This window comes from Pteropus vampyrus, unplaced genomic scaffold (genome assembly GCF_000151845.1).
Source record: "Pteropus vampyrus isolate Shadow unplaced genomic scaffold, Pvam_2.0 Scaffold4, whole genome shotgun sequence".
In the NCBI taxonomy this organism is placed as follows: domain Eukaryota; kingdom Metazoa; phylum Chordata; class Mammalia; order Chiroptera; family Pteropodidae; genus Pteropus; species Pteropus vampyrus.
The window spans coordinates 17,367,754-17,378,756 of NW_011888785.1; the positions used below are offsets into that span (position 1 = coordinate 17,367,754).

The window sequence follows — 11,003 nt, forward strand, 5'->3', positions numbered from 1 at the left end:
TCAGGTAAGCAACAAAGTAAAATAAACTATCTGTAGATTCCAAAAGCTGAATAGTGTGATTAATTTATTCCAGTACAACCATAATATCAGGATGGAAGGTAGTAAAATTCTTTATTGGATATACTATATATTATTTCAAAAGAGTTTAATCAGTGTTTCCTCTGAGGTTAAAAACAAGTTATGGACCAAGGGGACAGTTACAAAACTATAATGCCTTCCATAAAATCTAACTTTCTGAAATATTTATATTGGTAGCACTTTTAACCTAAGGAAGGTCGAGTGTCTCTTTGATTTAACAGTGCTTCCAATGCAGCTTTTCCTCTATTGGATCTAATCAAGATCCACATGGAACACATCAAACAAACCTAATTGTTTATAGTATTAAAGCAAAAATTGTACCTGACAAAGTGAAACAGGCAAGGAAGAATTTATTCAAGGCTATTGTAATAAGGAAGAGAGGACAGAACTAAAGTCTTATTTCAACTGTGTTGAAATAGAGGTCAAGAGGGTTTTTCAGAGCTGTTGTGGTGGCATCATAGGCCACCTGTGTTGGCTAATTGGTCTTACTCATAGGAAAAGTAAACTTTCTTGTACCTTCATGATAGGAGCTGGTTTTACAATTTGGAGCAAGGCACCTGTGAAAGTTAGGCCCCTGTCTTCCCATGGAGAATGAGAGATCGGAGTGCTATTTTCCTTGATGATTTCACATTTCAAAGGGTTGGTTCGTAGGCCATTCATTGTAAAAGACAGTCTTAGGCTGTAAAACTGGCATGAAGCTCAAAAAGGATTTTCATCTCAAAGAGGCAGAGAAAAAATTTACAAGTTTTTTTTTTTTTTTTTTTTAAAGTAAATGCTCTAAGAAAGGGAGGTTAGAGGCCCAAAGTCAGGATGAAGAGCCCATCTAAAGTTGAGTCAAGCTGAGGGGAGCATGAAGGCCATTTGGTCAATAACATCTCTCTTTTTATCAGATGAAAGAACAAATCTTTGTGATTTTCCAGGTCCCTCTGGGAAATGCCAAAGATAGTTTTTGTTGTAAAAGACATCCTGAAAGTTTTATTTTTTTCTGAATGTAGTACATGATATTGGGAAGGCAAATCAAAGAGTTGTCAGATTTTTTATCAATTTTTAAAGATAGGATTGTGAGTTCTTGAGAAACAACAATGAAAGTGAAAATAAAATATATAAACATAAAAGCAAGTAAGTCATGTATAAGGAAATTTAACTCTTTCATAAGTGAGAAAACTTTTGGTTTTAAAAAGTTATTAATATTATTAAGTATATAAATCACAGAAATTATTCTGCCAAGAAACAGAATATCTGCTATCTGGACAGATTTATAAAAAATAACCATCTTTCAAATTATAGATGAAGGTACTGGGAAATAAGCCCATCAAAACTAAGCAAAATTTGCTAAAATACATCTCACAAACTCAGACGTTATAAATGAAGCAAATAAAATTCACTTACTTCAACTTTTGTCCTTTACTGTGTTGTTCATATTCTGAGATAACCTGACATTTTACATTAGGACAAAATTACTTTTTTTTCTCTTGAAAAACGAAACACATTCTCAGTTGTTGTTCTCTATCACTATTGCCTAGTATAATCTCTACCTCCCATAATATTTTAACTTTCAATCAAAGAGTTTAATTTCTATTACATGAAGAAAGCTGAGAGCTAGGTAACTGAAAACTGTCACATACAAGCATTTTAGCAGAGTATGACTATGAATACACGTAACACAGCTTTCTTTAGCCACACACAATACTTTTACATGGTAAGGTACCCAAACTGGACATGTTTATTAGTTATGACACAGATTCAGTCATCTACAGCATGTAAAAATAAAAATTAATAGTATATAAACTTAAAATTACGGTTAGTAACTAATGTTTCAGTGTTTTTTCTTACTTAAAAACTAGGTATCCAAAAATTATGTATTAATTAACTCATTTTAATATTCTCAAGGTTTTAAGTTACCTAAAGATCTTAGAAATTATGTTTAAGCTGATTCCTTAAAAATCATAATTATTGTTGATACAAAATGTTTATTAGAACATTTCAAATTAGTTTAGCACAGTATATTTTTCATAGTCTGAAATATAATGTAAGACTGATGTTAGGAAGTTCATATTAACTATGTTGTTGTTCATGAGGAAACGATCTAAGTCTAATGGGTAGAGGTTGGAGAGTTTCGAAGTGCACGCCTACATTGCTGTGAATAGACCAGTAAGGACAATTCTGGTGAGAGCTCAGAAAAAAAAGAGCTATAGTGAAAGCTTAAATCTTCTTAGAGAATCTCTAAGTTATCCTGAATGGAGTGTTGGCGAAATATGAATGGAGAAGCCTTACTGATGTGGTCTTAGATGGAAATGAGGAATGTGTTATTGGCCAATAGAGGAGAGGCCGTTCTTTTCATAAAGTAGCAAAGAACTTGGCTGAATTGTGTTTGTTTTCTATTGTTTTGTGGAAGGTAGAACTTGAGAGTGATGAAATTGGATATTTAGCTAAAGCTTTTTCTTTGTTTTTACTTTTATTTTTCAATTAGAGTTGAATTCGGTATTATTTTATATTAGTTTTAGATGTACAGAACAGTAGTTAGACATTTATATAATTTATGAAGTGATCCCCACTGATTAGTCTAGTGCCCACTGGCACCGTAACTGGTTATTACAATATTATTGACTATTTTGAAGCTATTTCTAATAGCTCAAGTATTAATAGCATTAAAGGAGAGGCCTGGCTCCTCTTGACTGCTTATAGTAAAGTGTGAGAGGGGGAAATGATTTAAAGACAGAATTGTTAATCTAAAAGGAAGCAGAACTTAAAGATTTGGAAAATTCTCAGTCCATTTATATTTTGAAAACTGAGAAAGTGGTTGGAAGAGAGCACTGAGAGTGTGGCCAAATGACTGTTTGATAAGATTAGCATGAATCAGCTATCTCAGCAGAAGCTAGGAGCTGTTGTCCAAATAAATGGGAGAATGATCTGAAGGCAATTCAGAGATCATCAGAGCTGTCATTCCCATCACAGGTCCAGGGCAGGTATCTGTGTGAGTGTGTAGGGGGGAGGGGGTGAGGGTGGGACAGGGCTTGCAAGGGCCTGGGAGGCAGAATGTTTTCAAAGGAGGGACTGCCAGCACTTTTTGGACCTTGGTGCATGTGGTCTGGCACCACCACATATCTAAGGGCTTCACTTCTTACACTTTGGTGCAGTGACTTCTTGGCTGCTCCAGGTGCTACTCTGGCGGGCCCCAGAGCAGTGTGGGCTGTACTCAGCAGAGCCACAAGGGCATGGCTACCTTTACCTAGATTTCAAAGGGCAGGGTCTCCTGGCAGAGCCACTGGCTTGGGACCTCGGCTCCAGAAAGCTGGGAGGCCCAGGCAGAGAAACACCATAGGGGTAGGTCCTCCTAAATAAGTAGGATTAAACCTGTAGATCTGAAAGGCAGGACATCCTTCAATGTGTCCAGAAGGCAGGGTCTTCACCACAGTGGATCTGGAAGTCAGATCACTGAACCAAAGAGAATTATTTTTGAGACTTAAGGTCTAATGGAATTTGCCCTGTTGGGTTTTGGACTTGCTTAGGACATGTCACTCCTTTCTTCTTTCTGATTTCTCCCTTTTGAAATAGGAATATCTATCTTATGCCTGTCCTACCATTGTATTTTAGAAGTATATAACTTGTTTGAGTTCACAAGTTCACAGCTAGAGAGAAATTTGCCTAAGAGTCTCCTCCATATCTGATTTAAATGATATCTATATGAGACTTTGGACTTTGGAGTTGGTATTGGAATGAGTTAAGACATTTGGGGATGTTGGGATGGAACAAATATATATTGCATGTGAGAAAGACCTGAATTTTTGGGGGCCAGGGGGTGGAATGCTATAGACTGAATCTTAGTGTTGCTTTTAAATTCATATGTTAACTCTTAATACCCAATGTGCTAGTATTAGTAGGTGTGGGGCCCATGGGAGATGATTAGGTCATGAGGGTGGAACCCTATGAATACAGTTAGAGCCCTTATAAAAGAGGCGTCAGAGAGATTCCTCCCCTGCTTCCACCATGTGAAGTTATAGCAAGAAAATGTCTATCTATTAATCAGGAATTGGGCCCTCATTAGACACTTAATCTTCCAGTATCTCGATCTTGGACTTTCTAGCCTCTAGGACTGTGAGAAATATATTTATGTTGTCTACAATCTACCTAGTCTATGGTATTTTCCTCACAGTAGCCTAAATGAACTAAGCCAGGAGGTGATAAGGTCAGAGAGGAAAAGGGCAGCCAGATTGTGTGAGGCTTTATGAACTATTTTAAGAATGTAGGCTTTTATTCTGAGCAAAGAGGGCATCTTTAGCGGTTTTAAGAAAAGTGATGTGATCTGACTATGTTTTAAAAGGATCACTATGGATATTGTGTGGAGACTAATCGATAGTAGGAAGGTGAAAGTAGAAGCAGAGAGACCTGTTGGGAACTTATTGTAGTAATCCAGGTAAGAGATGATCTTAGCTTAGACAAAGATGCTGGAATTAAGGGTACTAATATATGGTAGAGTCTAGATATATTTTAAAGGTAGAGCCTACATGATTTGCTGGTAGTTTGAATTTTACATGTAGTCAAAGATGACTGCAAAGTTTTGGGCTGAATACACAGAAGGGTGGATTTGCCATCCTTTGATGAGGGAGAAAGCTGCAGGTAGATCAGATTTTGGTGTCATGAAAGATTATGAAAATGGCCACAAATTCTTTTTACCTTTGCATGAACTCCTTTGCAATGTGACATTACATCAACAAGTGGAGTTTCTTCTCTTACCTCTTGAGATTTGAGGCATCCTGGTTGATAGCCTGCCAACCTCCAGACATGTGGGAGAGGCCATCTGACCACAGATTCATGAGATCATCCAGCTGCCAGCCATCCAGACAGGTACCTGAGGAAGCTCAGCAGAGATCATGGCAAGCTGGTATAGACTAGAAGAACTACACAGCTAACACACAGAAGCATGAATTAAGTCATCAGTTTAAGTTACTAGGTGACTTAAAACAGCAGAAATTTATTACTTTACAGTTCTGGAAGCTAGAAGTCCAAAATCAGGGTGTAGTAGGGCTATGCTCCCTTTGAAGGCTCCGGGAAAGAATCTTCCCTTGACTCTTCTAAGCTTCTGGTGGCTGTTAGCAATTCTTGGCATTCCTTGGCATTTAGGATAGCAACACCCTAAACTCTGCTTCTGTCATCACATGGCCTTCTTCCTTGTGCGTCTGTGCCTTCACATGACCTTATAAGGAAACCAGTTATTGGATTTAGAGCCCACCCTAATTTATTTGACCTTAACTAAAACATTTACAAAGATGTAGTTCCAAATAAGGTCACATTCATGAGTCCTGGAGGTTAGAACTTCAACGTTATCTTTTTGGGAGACATCATTCAACTCACAAAAATTGTGCTTAAGCCAGCATGTTTTGAGGTAGCTTTTTATAAAGCAAACTAATACAGTGGTGGGAAATGAGGACTTCAGTTATGGACATGTTGGACTTATATTACCTCTTTCCCTAGCTCCACTTCTAGTTATAAGTTGCTTCATATTTCATAGAAAAAAGAAAAGCAACCAGAGGAGAATTTTCACAAGTCTTTCCTACCTGATTTACCTATCTGAAAGCATCAATTTTATATACTTTGTCTTCCTTTCAGGTACTGTAGGTGAATTATTCGTGTTCCAATCTAAGTCCAACCTCTTGCCTCTTTAAGGGCTTCACTCCAACTATTCTCCATTTCTCTCCTCCATCGTCATTTTTTTCCCATCTCAATCAGATCATCCCCATCAGCATAAAATTATGCTATTAAAAACCAATGCTATTATTTTTTTACCTTAAAAAAAACCCAAACAAACCTCTCTTGACCTCTACTCCTGCTGTCAACTACTGCCTCATTTTTCTGATTTTTATTATAGGAAAATTTCTCAAAAAAAGTTGTCTGTATTCTCTCCAATTGTATCATGAGCCCATTCCAATCATGCTTTTGCTTCCTTCACATACACATCTCATTCCACTGAAACTATCTTCTCAAGGTCATTGGTGTCCTCCATATCACCAGTCATTAATTCTTAGTCCTCATTTTACTTATCAGTAGACTTTGACATGGTTGATTTCTCACTCATCCTTGAAAAACTCTTCCCTTGGCTTCCAGGGCACCATATCCTCCATGACTTTCATATTTTCTCTTTTTTGTGCTTCCTAGCTAGTTTTCTTAGTGAGTTCTGGCTGCTATAGCAAAATACCATAGACTGAGTGGCTTAAACAACAAACATTTATTTTCTGCAGTTCTGGAGGCTGGAAGTTCAAGATCAAGATGCCTACAGATTCAGTGTCTAGCGAGAGACACTTCCTGGTATAGACAGCTGCCTTCTTGCTATGTATCCTCATAGGGCAGAGAGAGAGAGATAGGGAGGGAGAGAGAAAGAGAGTGCAAGTATCCTTTGATCTCTTCCTCTTTTTATACAGGCACTAAACTTATCGTGAGGGCTCCACCCTCATGACCTCATCTAAACATAATCACCTCCCAAAGGCTCCACCTCCTAATATCATCACACCAGGGATTAGGGCTTCAACATATGAATTTTGGGGTGGACACAAACATTCAATCCATAGCACGAATTTGGCAGAGGTCAAGAACTCTCTTGGTCTGTACTTAGGAAGATACTGAGTTTAAAGTCGCATTCTGGCTGCACTGGAAAATGTAATCTGCATGTAATATTTGACTTCCTCACATCTGAAGTTTTTTTTTCAATGTTCCTTGCCCATGTACTAGATGATAGGATCATGATCTTTTTGTGCCTCTACTATGCAATGGGGGAGATAGTAGTATTTAAAAACGACTTTTTAGGATTCAGTGTTATATACATTAAAATGCTTGGGATTATGCTTGCTTCGATTAGTAAGCATTCAATAAAAGTTAGCTATTATTTATTACTATCTGTAGGCAACTAGACTTATTTATGCTGAGCCTAAGAATTAGGCAGGTATGTCATTTCTGGTCATGAGCAGCCTGGAGAGTCACATGAGTCTTCCATGAAAGGGCCTTTTCCTCAAACCTACAACCTGGCAATTCTTTCCTATAAGTTGCATTTGAACAGGTAGTTTTGGTTGTCTCAGTAATTAGGAAGTACTTCTGGCATTCAGTGGGTGAGGAGCAGGATTTAAAGTTCTATAATGCATAAAGAGTTATTCCTCCCAGAATGTCAAAAATACCCCCATTAAGGAATGCTGTACTAAATATATGGTTGAGAATAACCGAGTTGTTACAGTCTCTGTGCTCAGGCAACTATTAAGAATAATGGTAGAGAAGAAGAGACTGGGGCATGATGTCAAGATCTTAATTTCATCGCATTAATAATATGGTAAGATGTTTCTTGGAGAGAATGAGGAGACAGAGAGTTTGAGGATGAATGTTATGCTAGTGGAGCTCCCTCCACATAGAAGGAATTTGGGAATGAGATTTCTCTCCATGCTAAAAATTGGTTAATTGTTGCCTTTATATTCAAACAAATGTTTCGCTGCGTTTATATCTTGGGTTACAATTTTTATAATTGTTCCACTGCCTTGTTAAATGTTGAACGTTACTATGGAGGTGTTCGAGCCCATCTCCAAAAAAATCGAAACTGATTTTCTTTTTCCCTAGTGAATGCCTTGATCTCCCTCTCCCACCCTGGAATTCCTAATATAATCCTTCTTTACTTTTGAATTTTCACAGCTTTACAAAGCTATGAATTGATGTTGATTGTTTTGGGTCTTTTTTTCCCTGGATAATGGCCTGCCATTTGATATGTAGATTAAGAAATGTATTTTTTTCTTGCATTTTTTTTTTTCTTTTAACAATGGCATTGTTTCATTATTCTGGTCTGCTTTAAGGGAATTTTATTTATGTTTATATGAGTTTGTTTGAGCTATAATTTAGAGGTAGCTAAAGAAAACCTTTCCATTTCTATTCTTATTTTCTATGTTACTTTTTGGGATTTCCAAAAGGGAAAAGGAAAGTTTTGACGATATGCCACTATATTCAAACTGGATGATACTTTATGTTATTTGAAAGCTACATTTCAAATTCAAAATATACAAAAGGCATATTAATATTCCATTTTGAATTCAGTTTTATTTTGGATTTTTGATTGTGAAGTAATGTTTACCTAAGGGATTAGAATACAACTAAACATACTTCAGTCTCTGTCAAGGAGATAAGAATGTTTTTACACAAATTAAAACATACAATAGCCATGAAGTAGGCACAACATGAAAACTGTGAATAATGTCAGTTGATACTTTAAGGGTTTTTTTCTTGAGAATTGGGTTTGTGTTGTAGTGATCTTGTATACCAGTGGTTCCCAGACCTTGCTGCACATCAGAACAAATGGAAAGCTTCTTTAAAAAATGCAGATCAGTGGGAACACTGTTGGAAATTTTGATTTGGTACATCTGAGGTGGGGTTTAGGAATCTGCCCTTTTAAAAAGCATCTCAATTAATTCTGTTGTGTTACTGAGTATATAAACAATGTTGTACATCATCAGCAGATTTTTAATTTTCCTTTTAATTGCTCCTTTAGAGCAATTTTCACTATTGCACCAGTAGCAATACTGTGGAATACTGTGGGGATGCATCCTGGGGACAGACTCAGTCTTTAGATTTGCTTATAAATCTTTGTGTGTAAGTGAGTTGGAAGGTCTCTGCAATTGGTGAACTATAATGAAGTTGAAAGTCTTCTGATAATTCTGTACCACAGCTGCTATTTTTGCTGTGATATATTTCAGTTGCCAAAGAGAGAAATCTAAGTTACAGGTAGGAACAGACAAATGAACAACTACGTTTTTGGGAAAATATTTAACAACTCAAAACCTACTTTTTCTTCTCTAAGAGCAATGAAATGTGATTCTTCAAAATGCATGAAGTAGCATGAATGACTTTCCTCTATAGTGTCATATTTCTATAGAATTTTATATTTGAATCTGATTTAACAAATTAGCTTTTGGTGTACATAATTTTTTGTTATGATAAATCAGGTAAAATATTCTAATGTGATTTTTTTTTTTAATCTCTAGGAGACCATAAAAAGGGTTCACTTTATTGCAAAATGCACCTAAAAGATAATTATATCACTTTATACTTTGGATAAATTGTTCATATAGTGATAAATGCTCATATTTGATGGTACAAGGAAATGAGATACTGTAAGTAGAAAATAAATGGTTTCATATGAAGTATTAAGGATTTTTTAAAAAGTTACATCTGTTATAAAGTGGTTTACTTCTTTAAATGCTGCTTATAAAACATATGTATTGTGATTTTACTATGATGCTTTTAAAAAAGCAATTAGATTTTTATAGACTTACCACTGATAGAACATCTTAGGAAATCTAATTATGCTTCATATGTTAAACATTTCCTTTATTTGCTTGAGCAGTAAGAAAATATAACTTAAAAATGTCTGTAATACTGGAATATTATGATAAATATAATCTTGGAAAAAACCTTTGTGGAGATAGGGGGGTTATTTGACTTATTCTTGGAGATTGTTTGTAACCACAGTGTCTGAATCTCTGAGCATGGATTGTCACTGGACATTTAGTCATAATATTTTTGACCATAACCTGAAATGAAGAATAATTATGCTTCTTATGATTAAAATAATAACTAAAATTGTAAAAATTATAACTCTAGGTGATTTCTTAAACTTTTGTTTATTTTAGGATAAAGAAAGAAAAAGCAATGTCAGTCTGCTGTTTTTGGTTGGTAATTGTGTTTGCTTTGAGAGGGTTAAAATCATATTGTCTATGTTTTAAGTATTACATATTAATATAGTTTAGTTTGGAATGTGTTCTGGATCAGAGATAACTTCATCCTGGTCAATGAGACCTAGCCAGAAAAATGTTTTGATTTTCCTAAACACATATCCTTATTTTAAGAAAGACTATGCATCCCCACTGCCCGAACCCCTGCCGCCCAGGGCCTTTGCTTGATGATTTCATTGTGTATGTCAACTGCACTTGGTTTGAATCTAAATATCACGAAATCTGGGAATTCACTTTTTACAGCTTCCCTTTATTCCCTCCTTTATTTACCATATGCCCTCTATAGGAATCTGTCTGCTTTTGTTCACTCTCTGGTGCTCAGTTAGTTGTTCTTTTTATTCATATATAATTTACATTAGTTTAATCCTCCAGTAGGATCTTCATCCATTCATCACTACTTTTTGTCTCCTGATCTTTTCTCTCTTGAAATCTTTTTTCAGATCTAATTTTCATATGCTTAAATTACCTTCTTGATATCTTTAAAAAGGGTATCCAGGTGGTGTGTTTTCTTTGTATGTTGCTTTAGTTCAGCTCAGGAAAGTTTCTTCAATCTTCTTTTCAATAAAATGCAAATTTTTTTTCAGAAAAATCAAAATTGTTTTAGTTTTAATCTCCATTTTTTCTGCCTTTTGCGTTCATCGTTTTTATTAATTTCTTAATCTTATTCCTCTGCATTCTGTGAAATCATCTCAAGTTTACACTTTTCATCACTTATTCTCTTTTCCTCAGTATCGATTATGCAATTTTTATAATAACTAAAATAACATTTTTTTCCTATTTTATTCTCTTTCTTAATATTATTTTTAAAAACTCATTTAAATTTTATTCTTTAGATCTCTTTGGCCATCTTTATTTTTAACTTCATTTTGTTGCCCCCTTCAATTTCTGTTTCTTTTTCATAGAGGCTGTACTTTTTAATTTTTTTGAGAAAGTACAATTGTATTTAAACATCTTCCTCCAATTCCTATAGTAAATCATTTTTAGAGGTATGCTTTCTCTTTAAATTTGTGGCACTCTTTTACTTGATCTTCATTATTTTTGCTTAAGTTCATTCTAATTGTCCTCCATTCTTTCTTATAATAATAGCTGTCATTTATTGAGTGCTGACTCTAGCTTAGACGCTATGCCGGGTATTTCCATACATTAATGATTATTATTTCCATTTAATAG

The 11,003-nt window shown here is 35.4% G+C and overlaps 1 long non-coding RNA gene across 1 annotated transcript in view; it reads left to right on the forward strand.

Moving 5' to 3' along the window:
- The first annotated feature begins 9,147 nt into the window (after window positions 1-9,147).
- The window catches only part of LOC111742786, a 251,542-nt gene continuing 249,686 nt past the window's right edge, over window positions 9,148-11,003 (forward strand). The window contains exon 1 of the long non-coding RNA XR_002781468.1: window positions 9,148-9,212. This is a non-coding gene — a long non-coding RNA (uncharacterized LOC111742786). The remainder of the gene's footprint in view (window positions 9,213-11,003) is intronic.